Raw genomic sequence first — 26,158 nt, forward strand, 5'->3', positions numbered from 1 at the left:
CATTTTCTATCATTAGACCCATAGCTCCAGAAATTGGTTAGCAAGGAACATCCTCCAAAACCAAAAAACCTGTTTGATTCTAATTTGGGGAGACTTCATGCCTAATCTAGAGACATTTAGAGGTTGTCATTTCTTGCTCCTAGCATTCATTCTCCTGGTGACATTGTGAGCCTACATATTATTTACTTTGCTTCCTTTTATTATTTTTAAGAAGTCCTTAATATAAGGTCACTTGAAGGTAACTTGCCTACATTACCTTAATGCAGAGACTGGACTGCTGGCTGAGCAGAACCATCAGCTTTTTCTTCTGATCTGTACTTGGATTTTGTTCAAAAGGCATGGGATGCCTGTTAAGTACTTTATATGGGCAGTGAGCCCGTGAATCAGGCAAAGGTACATGGCTTAGGGGGAAGGATGGGACAGTAGGGTTAGAACTCAGATGGAAACTCAGTGCTTCCATCTCTCCATCTCTTGACCCTTGGGCAAAGGAAGGCTATTCTCTCTCCTGAGCATCAGTAATCCACTCTTGGCCATCAGATATCCTGGGTGAAAATGCTGACCAAAGACTATTTCCCATTATTTTACATAGAAGAAATCATAATGTTATATGTGAGTTACCCCCCCCCCCCCATTTTTCTAGAACAGAAGTTGGCAGACTATGGCCTTCAGGCCCACTACCTGCTTTTGTAAATAAAGTTTTGTCAGAAAGGAAAGGAAGTTATATTTACTCCAAAAAATATAATTGGAAAGTGAATTTTTGCCCAGGTATTGTTAACAGTATACCCATTAGTTTACTCATTGCCTGTGGTTACTTTCTTACATCAAGGAGATTGTTGAGTAGTTGCAATAGACAGCTTACAGCAAATAGTCTAAAATATTCACTATTTCTCCCCTTACAGAAAAAAGTTTGTCAGTCTTTGTTCTAAAATATGTCTAAAGTATAGCAAGATGCCTTACAGGTATAGTTAACTTATCATCACATTAAGAATGTAAAAATATGTAAAACATTGATTACTAAACAATTAATATGATCTCAGCATAGCAGTATATTTTTTTTGAAATATGGCTTTTTTTTTTAATCACCAAGAATATTTGAGCCATATTCCCTTTGTTGCTGGCTTTTCAAAACAGAAGTTTCTGACATTCTACCAATTGGATTGTAATTTGACACTTTCCCCTCATACATTTTATTAAAAATGTTCTATTTAATTTTGGAGAATGTCATAGAATTTTTTCTTTTATAAGCTTGAGCCAAAAATGTTTGCTTTAGAAATAAGAATTTTCTATAAAATTTAGATATTAAAAGGTAAGAGACTTTCAATTAGGAAAATGTCATCTGGATATACATTTGCACTCTTGGCTTGTATTTCATGTCTTACAGGCTTAGTATTCTTATCCATAAAATGGGAATCAAACCTCCTCACAGGTCTGTGAGGTTACGTAAGGAAAGCTACACCTGCTGCATTTTCTATCCTTAGCTTAATTAGAGGAGCAAATAATCACTGCTCTGATTTTTCCAAATTTACAGTGCCTCTGTTTAGGGCTGGTGGCCTAAGTATAACTTTGGAGCTGGGGAGAAATTAGAAAGATCTCTTTATTATAAGAGATACTGGCAGTTACCGTGAACATTTCTGAATTTCAGAGCCTTAACTGGGTGCAGTCTTATTTCTTAGGAAGCTCAGCCTGGTGCTGGCTGGTGAGGAACAAGGAGGTGGCTCTCTTACTCATTGTCATTCAGGGACCTTGGCTTATTCTCTTCAGCGACTCCACCATCTGCAGGAAGTGGGAGTTCTCCTCTGGACCTCTAGGTATACAGTTAAGGGAAGAGAGGACATTAGTGATGTTCAGGAAGCTTCAGGGTCAGAATGAAAGTAACATACCCACTTTGATCTATTTCACCAGAATTCGGGCACAAGGCCTCACCTAACTGCAAGGGAAGCTGCGAAATAATATCCCATCTCTGCATCTAGAAAGAAGAAAGAAATTTGATGGGCATCTAGCTAGTCTTTGCCACACACTGGCCATATCTTTTTAGGTTATTGTGGAAGATGAATGCTTACCATAAATAAACTGCACAGATACCAATAATCTGAGAATCTGTAACGGGTACCCATGGAAAGAGCATCACTTGGAAATAGCAATGCTCATTTGAGAGAATTAACCTGTATACTTGTTGAAAATACTTTAAAAAATAACCTACCTGGGGACACCTGCTGGCTCAGCAGTTGAGCACCTGCCTTTAGCTCAGGGCATGATCCTGGGGTCCCGGGATCGAGTTCCACATTGGGCTCCCTGCATGGAGCTTACTTCTCCCTCTGCCTGTCTCTGCCTCTCTCTCTGTGTGTCTCTCATGAATAAATAAAGTCTTTAAAAAAATTTAGCCTGGGGGTATCCCTGGGTGGCTCAGCGATTTAGCGCCTGCCTTTGGCCCAGGCCGTGATCCTGGAGTCCCGGATCGAGTCCCACATTGGGCTCCCTGCATGGAACCTGCCTCTTCCTCTGCCTATGTCTCTGTCTCTCTGTCTCTCTCTCTCTCTCTCTCTCTCTCTCTCTGTCTCTCATGAGTAAATAAATAAAAATCTTTTAAAAAATTAAAAAAAATTAGCCTGGGATCTGAATTTGCTTCTTACATCTTCCATGCCATTTATGTATTTTGGCATTGTAAAATTGGGGATCTATTGTAAGTTTAGAAATACATACTTGAGAAATGTTACATGTGGTAACATTTTCATTCCTAAAGTGATCCACAGTGGACTCATACTTATTTTGCTATTCTGTAAAATCGGAAGTCATACATAGTATTGAGTAGAATTCCTTATCATGATGCCAGAGAGAACATTTGTTGAAATACTACCACTGTTACTTAATTCAAAGTGTACATTTTGCAATGAACCACATCAGGAGTGTTTTCAATTTTTCAGTACCTCTAGTAGATCTAAGCGTACCTTTTTTTAAAGTTACTCATTTTAAATTATGATTATATGAATATTTTAGGATTATAATCACCATAAAATGAAGGACAGAATTTATCATACCAAAATAGAAATTTAATTTAAAGTAGAAAGAACTTGATTGCAAAGTTTAGTAGACTAGAAATATGATGTATAAGAGGATATTGAAGAACACTTTTGAAAAAATCCCCTCGGTAGTACAGTTTTACAATAGACTTAGAAAAAAAAAAAACCCTCAGATTGTATTTAGGTGATGTTTGTAAGATCTTAGTTTCGCAAAGATCAAACTTTTCTAATGTTGAAAATGCACATTAAAGCAAAGAACTCTTTGGTCATTTCATGAAGAAATAACTCCCCCCCCCCCCAAAAAAAAAATCTATTCAGTATCCTAATGTTAGTCAAATTTATTTGAGATAGGAGTTTCTCTTGACTATATTGAGATCCAATGGCCTTGGTCAAGAATCAAGATTGTACATGGACATAGACGGTTAAAAATATTTCTTTTAGTTTTCTTGGGACTCATGGCATTTCCTATTACCTGTCACTTTGTCCTTGACGGTGTTTGAGGTAGAAAACAAGTTGAGTAGACAAGGGTAGTTTCCCAATCAGCTCTTCCATATTTTTCTCCAGTCTTTCTTTGTTATATTAGAGTTCAAATTTACTATTCATGAAACACATTTTATCAGTGACCATATCAGACAAATGGAAGCTAAGCGCTGGTTAGTATGTTGAAAATAAACACGAGGGTTCTCATTAATGTCGCTGTCTGAATAATTAGTTGAGCATCGTGTACTGAGCAGCAGCGAAAGCAAGCTGCTTCTCACTGGAACGACAGGCTGACAGCCACGTCTTGGAGTATGGTCATTAGTGTGCCCCACCATCAATGTCATGGTACTGTGTCAAATTAGTTAGTGTCCCCTTAGGAGAGAAGCCGGACCTGCAAATTATCCTCCCACATCCCTGGAAATGGTGTTTGCGAAACCCGCGATCAAGTGTGAGCAAATTATTAACACGGCTCATAAATTAACTAGTTTACAGGCTTATAACATTTTACAAGTAGATAATAAAGGCTAGAAAAGTTTTCCAATTGCTTTGCCCTGATGTTGCCCGGCTGTGATCTGCCGACTTTTCCTTGAGGAGCCCATGGCTGATGGTTTTTTTTTTTTTTTTTTTTTTTTTAAAGAGGAGCAAACACATGGAGTGTCAGAACAAATGTTTGGAAAATGTAGACTTTAAAAGGAAGCAAGTGTAAACCCATTGAAAACAATATAATTAACTTCGTTATCTCATTGCTCTGATAAGTCGATGACAATGGCTTTCTTTCTTGTGGTGGCAGTTGCTCATTAATGAGTTCACCAATTAAGTTTGAACGATTACAGCCTTTGCCAACTGAAATTATCTTTAAAAATATTTTTGATTCATTCTTAGCCTACTCTTAAGCTGCCTTGTTAAAGAGGGATGATGCTAGCACAGCATGTTCAACTCATGTTAGAACGAAGATTCTTAAGCCATAATATGTTTGGCAAACGGTTTACACTCGCGTAGACAGCTCATACCTAGAAAACATAATGTGGACCAATCTGGCCTGAGTTTATCTCTTATCAAGAAGAGGCACACACCGGGAGCACCACCCCTTAACTCTCTTCTGAGCTCTGGTAGACAGACAACCCACATAGTTTCCGGAGATACGACGTGACTATTCAAATCATAAAACTTCATACATCTCCTTTTCAGTTTCAACTTCTCTGATTAGGTTTAGGAGACGTGTCGTTCGTGGATTTTTGTCGGGGTTTACTGTCGAGAGCGACCATTACACGTGCACACAGACGAGCTCGGGCGTTCCACTCATTCTGGAGTTCCGTTTCCCCGTGTTACCGAGCCCCGGCCGTCCTCTGGAGGGCTGCACAGGTGGCATTATCATCCCCAGGATCTAGGCAGAAAAGGCCTGGCGTGCAAAAAACCTCACTACTGGCTGCTATTCATAAAATCTTTCTGAAACTGCTTGAGGATGAGTTGACTTACCTGTCAGCAATTTCATCTTACTTGGAATTGGACTTGGTCAGTATCCTACTAATAACCCAACCGAGGCGTGAAAGCTCCCAGCCTCCGCACGTGTGCACTTCCGCAGGCTGGCTGTTTCCACGAGAAGGCTGTGTCCCAGCCTCCCCCTGCATTTGAAGTGCAGCGGGAAGGAGAGCTGGGAGCTGTGGCAAGTGAGATTTTGGGTTTGGCTGGCAGGAAAGAGAGCTTGTCTCCCCCCCCCCCCCAAAAAAAAAAGAACCAGTGTACTTGTGTGCACGTGTGTGCATGTGCACGATGTGCACGTGTGTGCACATGTATTTATTTCCTCTTGCCATTTCTATTGAGATGTACTGAGAGAGACTAAAAGCCTAAAACCCCAAAGCAAAACCCTTGCTAGGACTCGGGGATTGTCTGGCCCTTACTTTTCAGAATGAGTTAACATTGTAATGATGAGAATTTATCCTAAAAAATAAAAAAGGATGGGCATGAAAGGAGCCAGACCTCCTAAGGAAATGCCCGTGCCTTCACAAGTGACAATCTTCTCAGCCATGTACCATTTTGCTTCCTTCTACTACATTCTCTGATAACCACACACAGTAGGAGCCGATGAAATGCTGATTCTGTAAGGGGAGAGACGAAGTAGATGCTTAGATACGTGATTGCAGATGGAATGTGAAAGTCGTATGTCCATAAGGAATGCCTGAGGTTTATATGAAAGCCTCGCTTTTGAAGCATCGCACTTGGCCTCTTCCATTAACCTCTTCTATTCTCTGCTTGCAGTGTCCCTCCGTGTGTTGCAGTCCTGTGGCATTATGCATGCCCCCAACCAGTGACTCCCAGGCTTTTTATGGCTGTGAGACACGATAAAAGTTCAGGGTAAGTGGCCAACAACACTAGTATTGTGTCCCACTTGAAAACTGCGACCCACCTTTGCAGGTGACCCTGGAGTGGATAACAGTAGTTCCTCAGAAGGTAACGGAATGCCTCATTATCAAGCGGGACTTCCAAAGCCAGCGGGAATAGGTTTGTTGTCCTCTAAGCTAGCTTTATGGCTTTCAAGAATAGGATCTATAACTTGGATCGTATTTGTGGAAAGGTGATCTCATGCAGGGTCTGCAAATTTTGTCTCTGAAACTGCCAGATGATAAATGTTATCAGCCTCCTGGGCCATACACTCGTGGTTGCAACTTTGTAGTCAACTCTGCTGATGGGGAGTTGACAATATGTAAACAAACGGGTATGACTGGTCCAATGAAACTATTTACAAAAACAGTCAGTGGGCCATATTTGGCCCGCAGGCCGTGGTTTGCTGACCCCTGAGCTAAGCATCAAAGAGGGTAAAGAGGATAAAGAAGGTCCCTCACTGGGTAGCAGTTCCTCTGATCTCGAGCAAACCATTTATCAAGAAGAAACGAGAATAAAAAAAAAAAAAAATACCTGCCCTGACTACCACGCAGGGTGTAGTTTTAAGGATGAAACAAGGTATAATGTATATGAAAGCACTTTGAAAATTTCGAAACTCCTTACAAACATAATAGATGGCTCTCTACACTCATTCTGGTTCACCTAGTGGAGTCTGCCTTCTTCACCCTTTTAATCATATTGGGCTTTCATGAACTAAATGAGTGTGGGGGAAAGCTCTTTTATTTTCTAAGTAATGTGGTTTTTCTGTACGTTCCTCCTACTTTGCAGTTGATGGACAAGCTGTTGAAATGTCTCTTTAGTATCAAATATGGATGAAGGACTATATGGGTAGATTATGGCAGGCTAAAGATCAAATGCCAATGAAGAACGATTAAATTTCCTTTAATCATCAGATTCTGAACGTGTTTTAAGATCTTCCACCTTTAATATAGTCCTTAATAAATAATAATGCTTTGGATGTCTACAAGTATGTTTGAATTTCACAAGTGTTGCATGTCAAAACACAGAGACAGGTTCAGCAAATATCCTTCCTGGACTCGTGGTAGTAATTAAGAAGAAAAGTCATACTTAAACAAACAGCTTGGTGAATAGAGGAGTAATCAGAATCCCAATTCATGAATTTTCTGATATTTTTTTTTCCAGAAAAAAAATAGGATAGTCTTCAGACACGTTTTCGTATCATTATGTCATGTAAGAATGGTTTCCTTGTAACAGATTCACAACCATATAAGTTTTAAAAAATGACTTGCATATTCTCTCTGATAAAAGATGTTTGGGGGAGAGCACCTGGTGTTTTCTGTCTTTCTACTCTGCCTTCCTGTTCAAGTGTTGTTCTGTTCAAGATCACATTGTGGCTGCAGGCTCTCCAGCCATTGCCTCTGCATCCTGAAGAACAAGGCAGAAGTGCAAGGAACAAAAAAGAGTAGTCCTCCTGGCTGAGGCAGGCCTCTTTAAAGAATTTCCCTGAAGTCTGAATAACTTCTACTTATATCTTTTCAACAATCCCTAACATATGAGCATCTGAGAAGTATATCCTCAGAGTTGAGAAATTTGATGTCCAGATAAATTCCACATTCTAACAGTAAGAAAGAAAAGGTAAATGGTTCCCCAGCCACGGTTGTGATTACTTATACAAAACCACAATGTGAATTTTTCTTACGTTTTCAGTGAATGTCTTCTGTCTTCCATTGACCTGGGTGTATAATCTTTAATTTGAATTTTACATGTTTGAATTTCGGTTTCTTTGATTTTCAGTGGAGATATATAGCTCAGTAAATATTTTAGGACCATAGTATTCTTACTAAAAGTGCCATGGCAAATCTGAGGAATGAATTTCTTTCCCAAGAGCACTGTCAACCAAAATTTAAGCTTGAGAATTTTTTTTTTCTTTTTTAAAAAGGTATTTATTCATGAGAGATAGAGAGAGAGGCAGAGACATAGGCAGAAGGAGAAGCAGGCTCCCCATGGGAAGCTCGATGCAGGACTTGATCCTGGGACTCCGGGATCATGCCTTGAGCTGAAGGCAGATGCTCAACCACTGAGCCACCCAGGCGTCCCAAGCTCAAGAATTTTCTAATGAATTTTCTCTCCTTTGAATATAAGCTTTTTTCAGAGCTTGAGTTCTAGCGACATGAAACCTTATACCCAAATCTGTTCATGCCAGTATGTGCAGGGGGTATTGCTGTTGGCTTTGCACTGTCCCTCAAAGACTGGACAATGCTACCCACCACGCATCTCTGTGATTTGCTGGCCCTCACGTCTCTGCTGAAAACTTAACTTTGGATAATGCGGAAGATAAGACCCCTGTGCAATTTTTCTAAGTCAGATTGGCTGGTACGTTACTCTTAGGAAAATTTCTGTCTCAAAGGATGAGTAGAATGAGACTTCTGTATGCTTCTTTATATAGTGTCTGTCTGTACCAGCCTATGATAGATGCTCATGAATCATGATAGTTGATGCATACACAAATATTACCGAATGCCTGCTGTGGATATAGGGCAGCAGTGTGCTTAAGAGCGTCTGCTTGGAAGTTAAATCAGCCGAGGATCAGATTCTACCTTTTCCACTCAGCGGCTGAGTGATGTTGGGCAAGTTACTTAACCTCTCTGGGCTGCTGCCTCATGTGGGAGGTGAGGATAAAAACAGGAACAGCTCCCTGTGAAAAGTTAGTGAGGTGATGCTTATAAAGAGCTTAGCACAGATCCTGGTGGGTAACAGGTGCCAGCCTTGTGCTACACACCTCAGGTAATGTGGTGGAAATCCCTGCCTTTGAGGAGCTTTCACTGTCCTGTGGCTGGTTCATTGGTCATCGTCTCACTTGTGGACAACATATATTTCACAATCCATTACTTCTAACCCATATTCTCTTACAAGTTTAGGTAGAGCCTTGGGAGGTGGCTTTGATGCCTGTCTTCAAGGACCCTGCAGCCACGTATACTGCTGGACAGCCGTGCTAACAGAACTTAGATCTCCAGGTCCCTTTTTGACAATTTCCCCTGAGAGGTGTGCAGTTCTTTTTTTATTCCGTTTTTTACTTACTCAGACAGTGGGCCTGCCTAGCAAGCAGAATTCACTAACTGCTTTCAAGTTGGTATTGCTGATGATAATCTGAAACTCTGTAGGGTTTCACTCATGCAGGCTGATGCTACATGATGTCGATCTCACCCTGCCTCATCCTGGGCCCTGCCTCTGTGCTGAGTCTGCAAAGCAGGCCCTGGTCCCCCACTGATCTTCTTGGTCACAGCCCTCCAAGCACAATGGCATCTGCTCACAGAAACTGCTGCATGACTGCGTCAGAGATGGCAGCTGTGTCCAGGGATGGCCCTGTTGGCCATGTATCCCCAAAATGGTGGCACCTACTTGATGGTAGCTGTCCCTTGAATGGCAGTTGACTCTCTGGAAATAGTGTCTCAAAGATGTTGCCTGTTCAAGATACCCTTGGAAGCTTTGGGCTTTTGCAGTCTGGTTTCAGATATTTTATTTTAGACCCCATTGCCGTGCTCAGATGCCGTAAAATCTCTGTTGCCTCTGGGCCGTGGTATTCTCTACCTGGAACAATTTCCCTGTTTCACAGGCTCGTTCTCTCATTCCTTATTGCTCAGTTCAAATATCAACTTCTTGGGAGAGGTCTTCCCTGAAGACCCACACTGAAAACTTACCTCCTCCCCTTCTCACTGTCCTCCATCCAAGCCTCTAGTTTGTTCTGAATGTACCTGTTTACCATGTAGTGTGCACCCGGCAGGTCGCCTGATTCAGTGTGACTCCTCACTGCAGACAGTGCCCAGTGGGTGGTAGGCATGCTCACAGTTAGTAGTTGTTGAAATAGAGTCCATTTGGGGATTTCCCTGTGAATTCCTGTATTTTCATGATACCTAAAGGGACTGCATCTGGATGAGAGAGGAAGAGAAGAAATAAAACCACACACATCACCTTTATTATAGGAATAGAATACTGCCCCTGGGTTTTCTCTGGAAAGTTTCCACTCTGTACTAAACAAGTCTTTGATACTCTGTGTGTCCCATCCAGAAAGGGTTATACATCATCTTCCCTGTGAAGACAGAATCATTTGCCATTTGGGCCTAAAGCGTACTGTGGGTAGAACAGGTTAATTAAGGACTTTGGATTCCAAGATCAAATCCCAGCACTGTCGTTCACTGGCTCTTTGTCCTTTGACAAATTACTTTCTCTTCCTCTTTCTGGGCTCTTACTTATTTGAGCCATGGATAATAGCATTACCTCGCTCATAGTATTATTGCAAGGATTAAATGAGATGGTACCTATACAGTGCTTTGCACAGAGTCTGGAACAGGATAATATGATGCTATTGGTTTAGAAAGAACAGCAGAGGGGATCCCTAGGTGGCTCAGCGGTTTGGTGCCTGCCTTTGGCCCAGGGCGCGATCCTTGAGTCCCGGGATCAAGTCCTGTGTTGGGCTCCCGGCATGGAGCCTGCTTCTCCCTCCTCCTGTGTCTCTGCCTCTCTCTCTCTCTCTCTCTCTCTCTCTATATATATATATATATATATATATATATATATATATATATATATATCATGAGTAAATAAATCTTTAAAAAAAAAAGAAAGAACAGCAGAGGTTTTTGGGAGGGATGCTGACAACTCATTGCACTTTCTTGCAGTAGTTTTTAAAAAATTGGTAAAGATGGTGAAGAGCCTTGATTTCCTATGAATTTGCTCATGTTCCATGCACTGAAATAACTTTACAAAGTACAAAATGAGCACAAGTAGGATGATCTATTTTTATATTGGTTACTGACATGTTGACTCTTGGATATTTATGACCAGTTTCAGGTAATACAAATTATAAACCTAAAATGCTGGGAAGGTTCAGTGTTTGGAACCTGACCCACATCCAGAAAACCTTAGAAATGTGGCAGTCAGGGGGACCTGGGTGGCACAGTCGGTTAAGTATCTGACTCTTGATTTTAGCTCAGGTCATGATCTCATGGTGGTGGGATGGAGTCCTGAGTCACACTCTATGCTGGGGGTGAAGCATATGCTTGAGAATTTCTCTGTCTCCCTCTACCTGCCCTCCCTCTCCTTCTCCCCTTCTCTTTAAAAGAGAGAGAGAGAGAGAGAGAAGTACATTAAATAAATAAACAAATAAATAGGTTTGGAGTTCAGAGTGCTATACTGTCCTAAAGACACCTGGTTGGGATATGTTTTATCTGTAAATTAACCAGAGGTGGTTTGATCTCCTGCCTCTTGACAGACTGCCTTAAATTTCCTGTAAATTCTCATTTAAACAAAATTATATACTTGGTGCATCTGTCCTGAAAATTTACATGTTTCTTTTTTGAAAGAAAACTCAAGTCTACATAGATTGAAAGGAAGTGGGTCTACATCTACATCTGATTTCTTTCATCTGCTTACAGATGGTAGTCTCTTGTTGCTCTCTTGTTTGTGTGTGTGTTCATGTGTGTTGTTCATTGTGCCTTTGTTGTATAAAAGTGGAAGCAAGTCTTTGTATCCCATTTTGGTGGCAAAGATGACTTAAATCACATACTCTTATTTTCATGATTTATGGAATGGCTAGGGTTATCTAAGAACTTAAAAGAGCCATTAATTTTATTAACTTAGAATGTGTACCCCCTCAACTTTTACAAAACATAAAAGAACACGAATAAAACACAGTTTAAGGCATCAAATTTGGTTCCTGATACACTGGTTTAGTAAAGAAAAGCTAAAATTCAGTTTCAGTAGAGGCTAACAATTCAGGAAAAACTTTTATCAGGCGGATGACAGCCTTCAGAGCGGTGAGACGCAGCCTTCTTACATCTCTAAAAACAGAGAACACTCCTGTCTCCAAATATCATTTCAGAAGCTAAAACAATAATCACAAGAGGGGAAACCGATCTGTGTAAGAAGAGACTTGCTTTGTGCCGTGGACGTAGGAGGCTTGGCAGCGTACGGCAGCTCTCGTGCTGCTCTCTTCTTGGTACCCGGGTGCCTGAGAATCAGTGGGAGAGGTTAGGAGCTTTCTGATGTTTTGAAATGTTGCTGCATGTCTGGGTGCGGTTCGGTGTGGCAGTCTCACAGTGCCGGGAGTTGAATATCACTGCCAGCTCTTACCGACCATCAATAGACCTTTCTCCCAGGACGTTGTCATCAAGAGAGGCCGTGCCTCGCCTTTGTCCCTATCTGTCCCACATCATTCATTAACGTGACACAGATCCATTCTTCCAGTCCTGGCCCACTTCTTAAACATGGCAATTTTCTGAAATTCTACTCCTAGAATAACATGTGCTTAGGACTTCTCAGTTTTCTAAAGAGATACCTAGGCCTGGAAGAACTTGCCCATGGTGTTATCACCTGTCCCTGCCTCCACTGGGTTTCCTCTCTCTCCTTTAAAAAGGAATGAGAGGTAAAAGGAGAATTTTCAAAACTCAAGAAGAACCTAACTGTGAGAAATACCAATAAACAACGGTTGTTTGAGAGAATAACTCTGATTCTTGAGAAGTCGACTGTGGAATGGCTACTTTTGCTGAGAATTTGATCTGTATCACCCGTGATTCCTTTTTTTTTAAAAATATTTATTTAGTCACCCGTGATTCCAAGTGTGTACGTAGTCACCCACAAAAACTCTAGGACAGTGTTTCAGTTCTAAAAATCTGTTGTACAGATGAGGAAACGGAGGCCCAGTGAGGCGAAGTGACTTGTGACTCACTCGGACTTCTTTGCTTATCAGGAGCAGAGCTAGGATTTGAACCTGGGCGCTTCTCCTCTGGTACCATGGTGCCATGGCTCTTAACCACCATGCTTTATGGTCCTCTTTGTGTAGACATTTCCCTGGGGTGTTGGTTTGCAGGCATTGTTTTATTTTAGTGTGCATCTTCCACTCTGGGATTGCTTTGCTTGTATGCTGCATGTTGAGCCTTGATACTTCACTGCCACCTAACAGGCCCCATTTGATCTTTCTAGACTTTTCCAAGTGCTTTAATTCTTTTTGCTGGTACAATAGTTATGGGAAATAAAAGCATGTCCCAATATGATTAGAAATAGGGGCAACCACTTCATTGGCATTCTTCTAGCTCTAGTTGAATGTGCCTGTTAAGACATTTTCTCTCGATCTTTGAGTCATTTTTCTCTGGTACATTATTCTAATTAACCTCATCTCTGTAGCCCTCGTTTTATTTCTTATTAGCCTCTGACCACCCAACAATTGATTTGTTCCGCTCAATCACCTGTGTGAAAAAGTGTGGCAAGTGAGCGGGTCTCCTTCCAAAAGCAATAGTCGTGTACCTGGGGTGTTTTCCTAGCAAGTGGTTCAGAATGTCCCTTTCGTTCTTAGGATACATTCACCTGGAAGGCTTTTTATTTACTAGGGTGAAGCCCTGGGATACTTAGAGGTAACACCGACTAAAAAAAAGCTAGAAGGTTTTTAGTTACTTGGTTGGGAGAGTTGCAGGTTTGTAGGCTCTATGCCAAGGACTTAGACCTTCAAAAATAAAAATGTTCGAGTTTTAAAAACATATAGTGAAATATTAGGCTTGAAGAAATATGTAAAAGCCAGTTGCAAGAGACCACAAATCTAAAAAAAAAATTTCCTTAAGTTGGAGGTATCCATGTCTCCTTTTTAACACAAACAGTAGATCATTTTTAATGTGTCTGTGTCTTAACATACTGAGCCCACCATTTGTTAGGTCTCTCTGGTTACTTGTGAGGAGCATAGGTATAAAGGAGATTTAATTGTCTCATGATGCTGAAAAGTCAGATAGTAGAACAAGCTTCTGGAACATCTGGACTGAGGAGTTCAGATACTGCTATTAAGTCCTGCCTCAGTCTCTTGGCTGTGCTATGTTCTCTCTTGGATTCATTCACGTAGGCGTTTACCAACTTGTGGTATGGTAACCATTCGGGTCTGTTTTCATAGCAACTTCAGCAGAAGGAAATCTCTTCTTGTGAGTTGTAGTAGCTGTCATAAAATTTGGATCTTCCTGGTTCTGTGATTGGTCCAGTGTGTGCTGTGTGCCTTTTGCTACAGCAGTCTCTGGGGCTGGAGCAGGGCTGGGTAGGGGGAAGTGTGAAGCTGTGCTTGGCCTTGAGTGGGTCACATGCCTCCCTCAAGAGTTGTGGATGGACTTCACCCTACACAAGGCAATGGGAAGTGGGTGAAGGGGGTGCTGGTTTCAGAATAAGGGGGAAGGAACCTTTAAATATCACCTAGCCCAGCTATGCATGATTGAATATCATGTGAAATTTTCCCCATGAAGTTGTCTACCCAATAGTTGGCCATCTCCAATGGCATTCACTACCTCGAAGGTAGGCATTGGCTTAGACATACGACCATGCCTGTGTCCCTCCAGAACCTGGAGTTTATTCACTGCTGTAATCTTCCTGTCTGTCCTTCTGGTCAGCCTTCCATTTACTGTCTGTCACCGTTCTAGGTCCTAAAGCAAGATCCTTAATTTCAACATACTTGTATCTGCAAGGTAGACAGAAAGGTCAGTGATAATACAATGATATTGGAGCAACAAGAATACTTCTGGATTGTGTGTATGTGGTTTCGGGAGGGGGATGGTTGGAAATCCTCCCAGAAGCAGTGAGACCCGGCTGGGCCCCCAGAAATGAATAGGAGTTTTCAAATGACCAAGGGAAAAATGTGACTTGTAGATTTACCATCTCTTCCAGGATTAAACTTTACATATGGAATTAGATTTGAGTTATCTAGGGAAAACGGCTTATGCACTATCAAAGTCCAGCTAAGCTACATATCTTTTAGGACATACTAATATGTTAGCTATGGGGATGGCAAGCTAGTGATGCGGAAAATTTTTGTATGGGTCACCCACATGACATCTTAGAAGTTACCCTGATCTCCTGTCTCCTCCTAAGTATGTAATAAATGAATGGATAAAGCTTCCATGGGTAAAGATTTTTGTCAGTAAAATTACAGACTAAATTACTAAATTCTTAGTAACATTTCCTTAAGACTTTTGAAAGGACTGGATATTGTTTATTTATACACTCTGCTGAGCAAAAAATATTCTGAACCTCAGTTTTCATATTTGATACCTAAAGATAAAAATAGTACCTTCCAAAAAAAATAGTACCTTCCAAAGGATTAGGGTTCATACAGAGAATGAATAACTTGGTCCCTATAAAACACTGCATATGATGCTGGTACTTCATAAGCACTCACTGGATGTTATTATTATCAGAAGACATCTATGATTTTCACCTCATAGGTTGTCAAATGCTTTAAAAGTAATTATATCACTAACTAATAACCAGTTTATTTAAAAATGTTTTTCTGTGTACCTTGTAATATATTTTTTATTTGCACGTTACTTATAAAAATTAAGGATATTAAAGATGGTGAGATTTAGCAAAGAACTTTAACTCCACATGCTTTGAATGCTTCCCTGAATTAATAATTTTCATGTCCATCATATTTTCTCCTTGGCCCACAATTCATCCCATATTTGGATCTTGGCAAATGATGACTTGGTTAATTAGGCAGTCTGTTAACTCTGATTACTAAGTTATAACAGATCAGTGTGGAAGCATCACTGTGCAATTTGGATTAAAAGGCTCTTCATTTTATCAAAACAAATTTACATTTATGGATAAGTATGTCGAAATGCATTAGGTTACAATGATGCGCTTCATAAGGAAAATTTAAAAGGGGTAAAAAATTATTTCCTTCTACAAAGTTATTTCTTTATTATGACATTTGTCATATTATCTTTCGCCAGGAATATACTTAAAAGCTTGGAATTTTCTTTTAAAGCTTAAAAATTATAGCCAATTTAATCCCTCTATTATACAGATATGATGGATGCAGTGCATTTTCATTTATGCATAGGTTAGTGTAGGGGTACATGCTTACATTCCAATTCTGACCATAGTAGCCTCTTGATACTGGACTTGATTAGAGACATGAATCTTGACTGTGCTGGGGGGAATTAGTAGGTTCCATTAAGGCTTGCTCTCTTTCACAGCTGAAGGCATTGACAGTTATTAAAGAGGATTGGGCTTTTGTAGTTCTTTTTCTTCCTTGTCTTAGGCTTCATTGTCATTGAGGACAGTTGGTTATCAAACTCTTGCTTTCTCTAGCTCTGCCTCCCTTCTTTTCCTTTCTTAGCACCTAATACTCAGCTCGTAGAAAATGAGAAAAAAGAACACAATAATTTCCCGAATTCAGCAGGCTTTGAAATTTGTGTTAATTACCCTTCAAGATGCTATCGGATACCAGAAGCATTTGGAAGATAGCACCTTACACTCCCTTCCTGCTCTACACACAGATTCTTGTGTGTGCATGCACACTCATGTACACACACACACGGAGCACTTAGTAACTAGTACCTAGGAGGTGTTTAATAGTTATACGTTCAAGACCAGTGGTGGGCAAAGTTGAAACACTGACAGCCTCCCACCCCCTGATTCCTAAGCTGCTCTTAGAACTGGTCTAAGAGCTGGGACCCTGTCGATTATTGCAATCCCATATGGAAAAAATGGAGTTGATAAATTTAATATTTATTTTTTCTGTAAGCTTACTGAAGTCTGACCTTTATGAATTTCTGTGTTCTAGTTCCATGGGAAGTAGAAAAAGCAAAGACAGAAAATATTTTTGAGGTTCAATGAACTTAGTATTTTGTTGATGGCTCATACTGACATGACCAGAGGGTTAGAAATAGGAAACCTTATTAGTTCTTTAGCTTTATTCATTCCACGTAGCATTTATGCAAAAACTGCCTGTTCTAAATCTAGAAAACTTTGCTGATGTTGTAGGTAGAAAGGTTCGCTTAGCTCAGAATGGAAGTTGGTGTTTTATGAATTTGATTATGTTCTCCTAATTGGGAACATTTAATAATAACCATAGATGACTCTCCTTTTGTGGAGGGGCTTATGGCTGGTTATTCAAAGGTAAAGTGATGTTTGAGCTCTAATTTGACAGATTTGAGCGACAGTCAGCTCAAATAATTCAGTTTTCCACTAGTTTCCCTACCTCCCCATTCCTTCCAGAAGAACGAACCAAATAAGGAATTTTTAAAAACTGAAACCATTTTGGATTCTATGAATTCTTATAGTCGTTTTTAAAAGAGATAGCTTGACAGAGAGGTACACTCTGGGACTTTTATGTGTGAAGTAAATCCATTAGAACATTATTTGGTATTTTTTTAATTGGGTTTTATCTACCCAAATGATAATGTGTATTCTAATAAAGTCTTGCCAGTATAGCAAGAAAACCCTCTGGGAAACAGCTGCCTAAAGAGTGACATTCACTTGTATGTTCAAGCTTCCTTTGGGACAGAAATTCTTTTCCCCACACCAGTGGTCCCCGGGAAGTAGAAAGGGCAACTTTGAGAAATTTTCTCGATGGCCTTTTTTTTTTTTTTTTTTTTAAATAAATGGGCCTGTGGATAGAAGTGAGCAGACTTATTGGACGGTTGGATACTATTACCGGGTGGTTTTATTAATTACATTTATTCCTTTAAAATGACCTTGGATGAAAACAACCACCCCTTCTGTGGTCATGGTTAGCAGATGTTTACCGTAATTCTTTGCTCAGTGAAAAAAATGCCTCTTCCACCCAACAAAAACAGCCACGTTTGCTTGGCTAAATCAAAACTTTGGCGCTTGGGTCTTACTTTATATATCATGGCTCCAGTCATACAACCTTTCCAAGTGTGAGGCTTAGCTCACTCACTCCGACATCTGCGGGAGAGCTTTGCTCACAGTGATCTATTATGTGAGTGCTTAATTCTTATACTGTTTTTGGCATTCGCCCTTCCTCATTGAAACCCATATTCTCTCTGCAAGCCCCTCTTGTCTTCTCTAAACATGTTAGCCACCTTCATTTTAAAAGATTCCCCACACACACACTCCCGCGCCGGCTTGATGGCCATTTAAGTGAGGGTTTTGCTCATAGAAGTAAAGTCAAGGTTCACTTCCTGATAATGAGAGTTTGGTTTTTGCTGGGCTGCCTCTGGAAGAGAAGGCATGTCCTTTCTTTCTGTTTTGTGTTTGAAAAGTACCTTTTCTTACTGCATTTGAGGCCTATGTAAACGCCTGTCTTGTCTGTTGATCTGTCTCTCTGTATTGCCAGTTCCTGTTTGGTACAAGCACTAAGCGATCATGAATGTTTAGGTAGTCCCTGCCTGCACTTGCCATTCATGGTTTAATAGGTGTCTCAGGAGCAGCTCTCTCACCTGGCCTGAATTTCCATGCTGAAGAATGCCCACTTGCTCTTTAGCAGTACTGAAAGGAAATGCAACAGCAAAGCTTTGCTTTTCTTGGGAAGCTCCTCCCTTTGGAATGGAGAACTCTGGGTGGCTCTTCTTATTTTGTTTCCATTGCCAAAATAAGCAGGGATCTTGCATAACACCAGGGTAGGAAAAAAAGAAGTAATTTTAAGGAAAACATATGTTCATGTTGAAAAAGAGGGAGCTAGAACTGGACAGGGGACAGTGGCCCACAAAGTTAAAGACATTTTTTTAAATTCAGGTTGGACAGTAGGTTTTGGTAATTGTGGTATATCTTACGAAATAAAGAATAAGTTGCTTCCCCACATCCCCAAGTCTTTGATCCAATTAAAACGAAATCTTGGGAGTGGGAGACCAAGTTTGGTAGGCTGGTTAATTGATACATGTGGTAGTTGGAATGGATCCAGTCCTGTACTTGTTAAATTATTTTCCTATGATCTTAGTTAACACTAAATGATTTCCTTGGAGATCACTTGGTTTGAGATGCCTGCCCTAATCTGAAATCAGTGCAGATTTCAAAATGTGATTCTTATTTGGTCTGACTCTAGGAGAATGAAAGAGAGGTTTGCAGATTAAAATGAACTTAAGGGGTGGGGGGAAGAGTAAAATAAAATGAACCCAAGATGTCTACTCCAGCTGTTTGGTTGATTAGTGGGCATATTATTTGTCCTTTTAATGGATTTTAAATAATGTTTGTTGGTAGAAACAGAGCAGACCCTTTTAGTGTTGCACACTGTTTGTGGGTGGCACATTTTGAAAATGTAGCTAATTTGCTAAGAAGAAGAGAATAAGAAAAAAAAAGAACAAAAAGAAATCCTTGACGTTTCTGATTCATCTATTCTCAAGGTTTAGAAATGTCAAAACTGGGGGAAAATTCAGTGAAGTTCTTTTTTCCCATTATAAACTGAACACTCGTGTCCTTAAAACATAGCTGGGAAGGAGATAGGGCCTAGAGCATTCTGGGTACTGGCATGTGTCTGCAGAGCCAAAGCCAGAGGCATCTTGGATGGGCTCACGTAGATGGTTGACAGGAGTGTGTGGTAGCCCCCAGATTGGAGAGTCCTGACTCTACCTGGAACTGACTCTTTGTATGTGTGTTACTTTCTCAGCTGCCCAAAAAGCACATCTAAGCAGAGGTCTGCTGGGTTAAGATCTATCACAGAGCATGCCTCTTAAAGGGTCCTGCTTCCCTTGAGCGCTGATTACAAGTAGTTTTGGAAAGTGTAGCAGAGTGGATCCAGGCTTGTGTTCAATATGTGTGATTAAAAATAATCTAATTAATATTTAAAAACTTATATTAGAAAAAGCCTTACATATATAATATATATTTTAAAACCGTACATATATAATATATATATTTAAAAACCTACCCCACCCTTCCAACGAAAAGGGGAAGCAAAGCTATGGCAAGTATCAGATTATTCTTGGATGTGGGTTTAAGGTTCAGTTATTTTGGTGTACTCCTTTTTCCTCCAGAGACCTCAGAAGGCATTGTCAGTAGTAACTGAGTCATTTTGCTGTTGGATAAATGAAGTTAAAAAAAAGAAAGAAAGAAAGAAAGAAAGAAAGAAAGAAAGAAAGAAAGAAAGAAAGAAAGAAAGAAAAGAAAAGAAAAAATCAGAGTATGTCCACACAAAAATGGTATTTTGAGTTGGATTTTCTTTCATTCCTTATTGTGGGCTACATTCTTGGGGTTTTTTTAGTGTTTTTGTCCTTTGAGATCAATCAAACTGTAAATGGTGGCAGATGCCATCTCATTATTAGTGGTTAGTAGGAAAGGCCCCAAGGAAAGTGTGAGACTACACCTAGAAATCCCCAAAGCCTCGTTTGATAATTATAATGTAACCATTTATTGGGTTCTTCCTATATATCAGCTACAATTGTGAGCAGTATGCTGGCACTATTTTATGGAATCCTTGTAAATACTGTGAAGTGTAGACACTCTTATCACCGTGTTTTGGATGAGTAAACTGAGGATCAGTGAGTTTAGCTATGTTATATTGCCCAGGATTACAGAAAAAGCAGACAAAACTGAATGAGGTCTAGAGTCTAGTTAATGGTAATATACCTATGCCAGTTTCCCGGTTCTGTAATATTTTTGCAACTTTCTATAAATCTACAGTTCTTTCAAAATTAAATTTAAAAAATGGCAGATTTTACACTTGAATCGAGTTCTGTTTTCTTTTGAAATCCAGATGATTCACTGTGTTGCTTTTTTTAGGTCGCTTGACCAGCAAGAAGACGATCTCTGCCCCATTATCTTTCTAGGGGCAGCTTCAGTTCACCCAGTTGGGACATGTAGCCTCCCATAATTTGGGTGTAGTTTTAGGAGCCAAAATTCATCCTTTACTTCTCCTGTTTTCTCTTCCTTATCACGGTCTTCCACACTCTCCTCCCTCCCCCCCTCATCTGTTCAGTTCTTGATAGAGAGATCGGTGATCATTTATCTTGAATGGTGATGGTCTGACAGTTGAGAGCAGTCTTGTAATGGAGTTTTGTAATTCCTGGTGTGTACGTGGAGATGCATGTGGATATGTATTAAGGAAAATGCTAACAGTAAGCTATAAGCATTTACTGGTTTGCAGCTTGTAAATAGGATAAGCCATGAAAGTTTCCATTCATAAGGCTAGTTATTTATGTATCAGAAAAACTACCAGATTCAAATCCAGAAACCTAAGTTTTAAAGCTGTGTCCTCTGCTAACTTGTTGTCTGTTTCCTTATTTAGGAGACTGTTGAGAAGAGAATGTACCCAAAGCTTCTGTGGATAAATAATGTGATATTCTCTGTAACTTCAAACTCTTTACTGAGTAAAGATGATGGTTGCAGAAGTTGCTCGGTATTATAGCTGGAAAAACCAAGTTTGAGGGATATATTGATGGATTTGTTAACTGATTAACTCAAACTAAGACTTTATTTGAACTCTTCTTTTTTAATATGGATGTTTATGTTACACATTTCCCTGTGAAAACTGCCTTACCTGTGTCTCGTAAGTTTTGATGTGTTATTTCTTTATTTTCAGTCATCTCAAAGTATTTCCTAATTCCTTTTTGACCTGCTGGTTATTTAGGAGTGTATTTGATTTCCATATATTTGTGAATTTTCCAAACTTCTTTCTTCTTTCTCTTATTGATTCCTAATCCCATTTCTTTGTAATTGGAGGACATACTTGGTATTATTTCCATCTTTTAAACTTACTGAGGGGGATCCCTGGGTGGCGCAGTGGTTTGGCGCCTGCCTTTGGCCCAGGGCGCGATCCTGGAGATCCGGGATCGAATCCCACGTTGGGCTCCCGGTGCGTGGAGCCTGCTTCTCCCTCTGCCTGTGTCTCTGCCTCTCTCTCTCTCTCTCTCTCTGACTATCATAAATGAATAACAAAAAAAAAATTTAAACTTACTGAGGTCTGTGTTATCCCTTACCTTATAATTACTCTTAAGAGTGTCCCATGTGTACCTGAGGAGAGTCTATGTTCTGTTGCTGGGTGGAATTTTCTATAGATGTCTGCTAGATTTATTGGGTTTCTCTGTGTCATTCATGCCTTCTGTTTCCTAGTTGTTCTTCTGCCTTGTTCTATACATTATTCTTAGCGGGGTATTGAATTCTCCTGGTATTTCATTGGATTGTCTTTTCCTCTCTTCCTGTTAGTTTTTGTTTCATGTACTTCAGGACTCTGTTTTTAGGTAAAGACTTTCTTGGGGAGACCAGAAAAGAGCACTCTTGTGTCACCTCCTTTCAGGACTGGAGATTTAGAGTTTAAAAAGTATACCATATTGATGAAAAAGCTTATTAGCTTTATGATGGAGCAGCTCTCTGACATTGATGGAGGCATTTAGGCCACATTTTCTCATGTAAAGGGAAATGGAGGATTGATGGCTTATTTATCCTTTGTATTTTATTATTGTAAGTGACCACTAGGTTCCAGTTGAGGCCAACCCAACATTGTTTGTCTCTAGTAGTAGCTGGTGACTGGGAGCTTTGACTGACCCAGATGTAATTCAGCATTTCATCTCTACTCTTCACTTATACTGTGTAGACATGGACTAACTGAAGACAAACATGTTCCATGAGGAAAATATGCTTTTGGGTTTTTGGTGGTTTCTTTTTTTTTTTTTAAGCAAATAAGAATAAAATGCAATTTTCTTGTTGTTTCTAATCCTATGACTCTACAGCCCTTTCTGTGTGTAGGCTGCATGGCAAACTCCAGGTGCATCTGTCATACAGAAATTGCTTTTCCCCCCAAATACAGAAATGTGAAATAAACCAATTTGGGCTCAAGTAGTGTATGCTAGATTTACTTAGTATCTACCGAACATCTCCCTACACTCATTGTATTAGGACTAATCATAGAGTTAGAACTGCCTGGTTTCTGCACAAATGCATATATAGCTTCTACTTAGGCCATAATACTACTCACTGATTGTTTTTGCTAACAATGTTATGGCCAAGCATTTAATTTTTTTCTTTTCAGCAGTACTGTAAATTTGTTCTAGACATATGACAGTTGGAAAAGCAGGGAGTGGGATAACACGCACACACACACACAACACATCACACACACACACACACACACAGTCATACATACTTATACCTAACAGATTATTCCTCACTGAATACATTTTAAAAAGGCATTTATCTTTGATTTCTTTATTTCTTTTGCTTTTATTATCCTTAGCCACGTTTTTGGTGTTCATCAATGAGTGATGTCATAGTTAAGCCATGCTTTTGAATTCACTAGGAATGAAATACAGTGTTGTTGAAGAGTTTTCACGTATATATTAAAAGGCATTTTCTTTTCCTGTCATTTCTCTGAATAGTCCATAGAGTTGATGACTAGTGGAGGAAGCCATGCAGTTCTGTATCTTAACTTTCTCTGAGAAAGGAATTACTGTCTTTTGTCATTTTTTTTTTCAATGTGTGACCTCCCTACCTGCTGGGTTTCCCAACAGCTGTCAGCTAACTACTCCAGCACCATACTGCTACCAGCATTCCTGGTTCACAAATAGGAAGTAAACAGAAAATCTTGCTAATTTGAGCCCAGTAGGAACCTTAACACTGTAATGAGGGGACTAATTTTGAAAGCACAGACGTAGCTCACAAAATGAGAACCAAATTTTTAAGCGGTCTTAAATAACTAATTGAGAGTAAGAACGGTACTTAAGGTAGAGTGAGATACTGACAGATTGAAGAGTCACAAAAGCCAGGGAAGGATGCTGATGGAGTCTTTGTAATTATGCAGTCTTCCTTGGGCTGCCACCAAGGCTAATCTAAGCGTGGGAATGATAATGTACCTTAGAGGACAGGTCTGTGGTTGAAATGCTCTTGATAGATTTTGACAAATTAAACAGTGGTAAAGATGTTTGGAAGTTTTCCAGGTCCTTACCATTATTTATGTCCGGGAACTAGAAATCAGTGGTTAATTTGCAGTTCTTATAATTTTTATGATACTCCTGTTGTTGTAAATTTAGCCATGTGCGGCATCAGCTCAGCGGGATACATTTTATGTTGTCAGCTACCTTTTGACATCATAATAGATTTCAGTTGCCAAATCTTTCTTGATAAAATAAAATGTAAGAAAGAGCTTATACAGACTCTTTGGATCATATCCAGACACACACAAACATAAGATGGACTTTCTGAGATTGAAAGGCTCAGATTGGAAGAAGAGGGGAAAGGTAGGTCCTGATAATTTTCAGTTTTGTTTTTCTTCTTTTCCTTATCATTTGCCCATCACCCATTCTAACATTATTTTCTAGATGGGCTTCTTTTATCTGGACTCAAAGCTAATCTGCTTTTTGGTATATGGTACCTTGCACGACACCAAAGTGTAACTTGAAGTTACGAATTTTCCACACCTTTTAACGGTAAAAGCACATCCATGCCCTTTGTATTGCACTGGGTCACAGGCTCCTTGGTCTCATATTTTTTTCTCATTATGTTTCAGCATCCATTACATGATTTTAACGAAAATATTGATATTCCCGCTGGATAATTAAAGACTCCGTTGGAAGGGTGCTTTGTAGTTAAGATTTCTTTCCTCCCTTTTCTCTCGTTGATTCTGAGTGCCTCCTTTATAATTATCCTCTTCCATAGCCTTGACCCATGACCTGCTAACAACTGGAGAGGATTAGTGGACACCCTGCCTTTTCACATTGCTTCTCTGCCATTCTCTGCTTTGACCTCTAAATTATTTCTTTTTAGGCCCTCTCTCTATTATGTAACATATTTTGTAGATCTCACTTTGATCGGTGTGAACGTCTAGCCATCCATTTCTCTTAAGTCATTTGCTCCGCTTGAAAACATTTTATGACTCCATTGGCCAACCTTTTATTTTTTGCTTTCATATCCTTCCTTCGAATCTCTTCAAAGGAACTTCCTCCTTCATCCTCACTGTGAGCTCAGCAATAGTACTGAGGTATGATGTGTTTGACCTAAGGATCTCCAGCTCAGGGGAAGGAGCGCTTCCCTCGTCCTCCTTTTGTGTAATTGGGTTACATATCTTAAGTGCCTTGTTTGGAGTGTCCATTTGGCAGGGACTCTGCTGCCCTATTTTGCCATTGCCTTGTCTGCTCCCAATGTCTAATAAATGTTTAATGATAATTGAAATGATCAGTTATCAATCTATAGTGAAGAAGGGCTTATTAACCTTTTCTAGGCATGAGTGCACTGTCCTTGAGATGAAAGTTTCTCGTTCCAGGAACTTTAAATCAGATCCATTGGACCTGTTGGGTCCCTGTTATATAGCACCATAAATTGGTTTCATGTTCTTCAACTTTTTTCTAGAAGATGTATGCCCTTTGCCATTACTTCAAAGATGAGCCAATATTCATGTATTTGAGATAAATTCAAATAAATGCACTTGGGTAATATATTTTGAGGGCATGCACTTTAAAATTTTTATTATAAAGTAAAATACAATTATAGAAAACCATCCAAACGCACGCATACACACACACACACAGCTGGTTCTGTACAATGTATTCTATTTCTGTACTGCCTGAAAGATAGCCACTGTCTACTGGGCACTTGGAATTTGACTAGGATGACTGAGAAATTAAATTTTATTTAGTTCTAATTAATTTACACTCTAATAGGCACAAGAGGCTAGTGATCATTGTATTGGACAATATTTAGATAGATAGATAGATAGATAGATAGATAGATAGATAGATAGAGGTCCCTTGTTTTAAGGTGGGTATCTTTGTTAACATCTGTTCAAGCCAAGATATGGAAAGTTTCCCTCTGCTCTTTTCTTTGCACTTTACCTTTTGGAGGACCCTCGTCATTTGAGCTGCAGAGTTTCCAAGAGTGATTTTGCTGATTGCATCTTCAGTTCATGTGTTTCTCTCCCTCTATATTTTCTACAGATTGGAGGCTGGATCCAGAGGCTTATGTTTGATCCCTTTTGCAAGACTCTAAGTGATGTTATGTTCTTTCATTCAAGAAGGGCATAGTATCTTATCGTCTTTGTGTGTGTGATATTAACAGCCATTAGTGCTCACTGCCCAGATCCATTAATTCACTGGGAGTTGCAAAATGGTGATATTCTGTTTATTAGCTGGAATACTTTTGTAATTTTACTCTCATCTATTCTTTGGTAGCCAGTGGAACAGTTCAAATAGGAAATACAGGATATATGCCTTCTTCCTTCCCGTCTGTTTGCCAATTTTCAAAATAATACATTGGTTCCATGTCATTCTCTGAATGCCACCAGTGTAAACCTTAATATCTTTCTGAATAATGAATTTAAACCTTAATATCTTTCTTAATCATGACTTAATTTAGTCAATTTAAGTCCATTACATTTCATGTTTTTTACTGAAGTGTGTCTGTCTTTGATCATGGAACTTCCTTATATTGGCTCCCTGGTCCCCCTGAGAGGATCCTTCTAGTCTTTGATAGCTTCTATGCTCACTGCTATGACAAGATGTTTCAGATTCATTTTCTAAATTTCTTTCCTAAGACTGGAATAGGCTATCTGTCTAAGAAAACTTAGTTTCTTTATTGGAGATACATGTTTTTAGACAGTTTTCTTAGTG

At 39.7% G+C, this 26,158-nt stretch overlaps 1 protein-coding gene across 8 annotated transcripts in view; it reads left to right on the top strand.

Moving 5' to 3' along the window:
• Positions 1-26,158, top strand: part of FOXP1 (forkhead box P1) — a 582,432-nt gene that overhangs the window by 201,936 nt on the left and 354,338 nt on the right. For all 8 annotated transcript variants that reach the window (XM_055342934.1, XM_055342933.1, XM_055342948.1 and 5 more), the window contains one exon: positions 5,754-5,849. The gene's annotated coding sequence lies outside the window, so the exon portion shown is untranslated. The remainder of the gene's footprint in view (positions 1-5,753; positions 5,850-26,158) is intronic.

Source organism: Nyctereutes procyonoides, unplaced genomic scaffold (genome assembly GCF_905146905.1).
Source record: "Nyctereutes procyonoides isolate TBG_1078 unplaced genomic scaffold, NYPRO_anot_genome, whole genome shotgun sequence".
NCBI classification, from domain to species: Eukaryota; Metazoa; Chordata; class Mammalia; order Carnivora; family Canidae; genus Nyctereutes; species Nyctereutes procyonoides.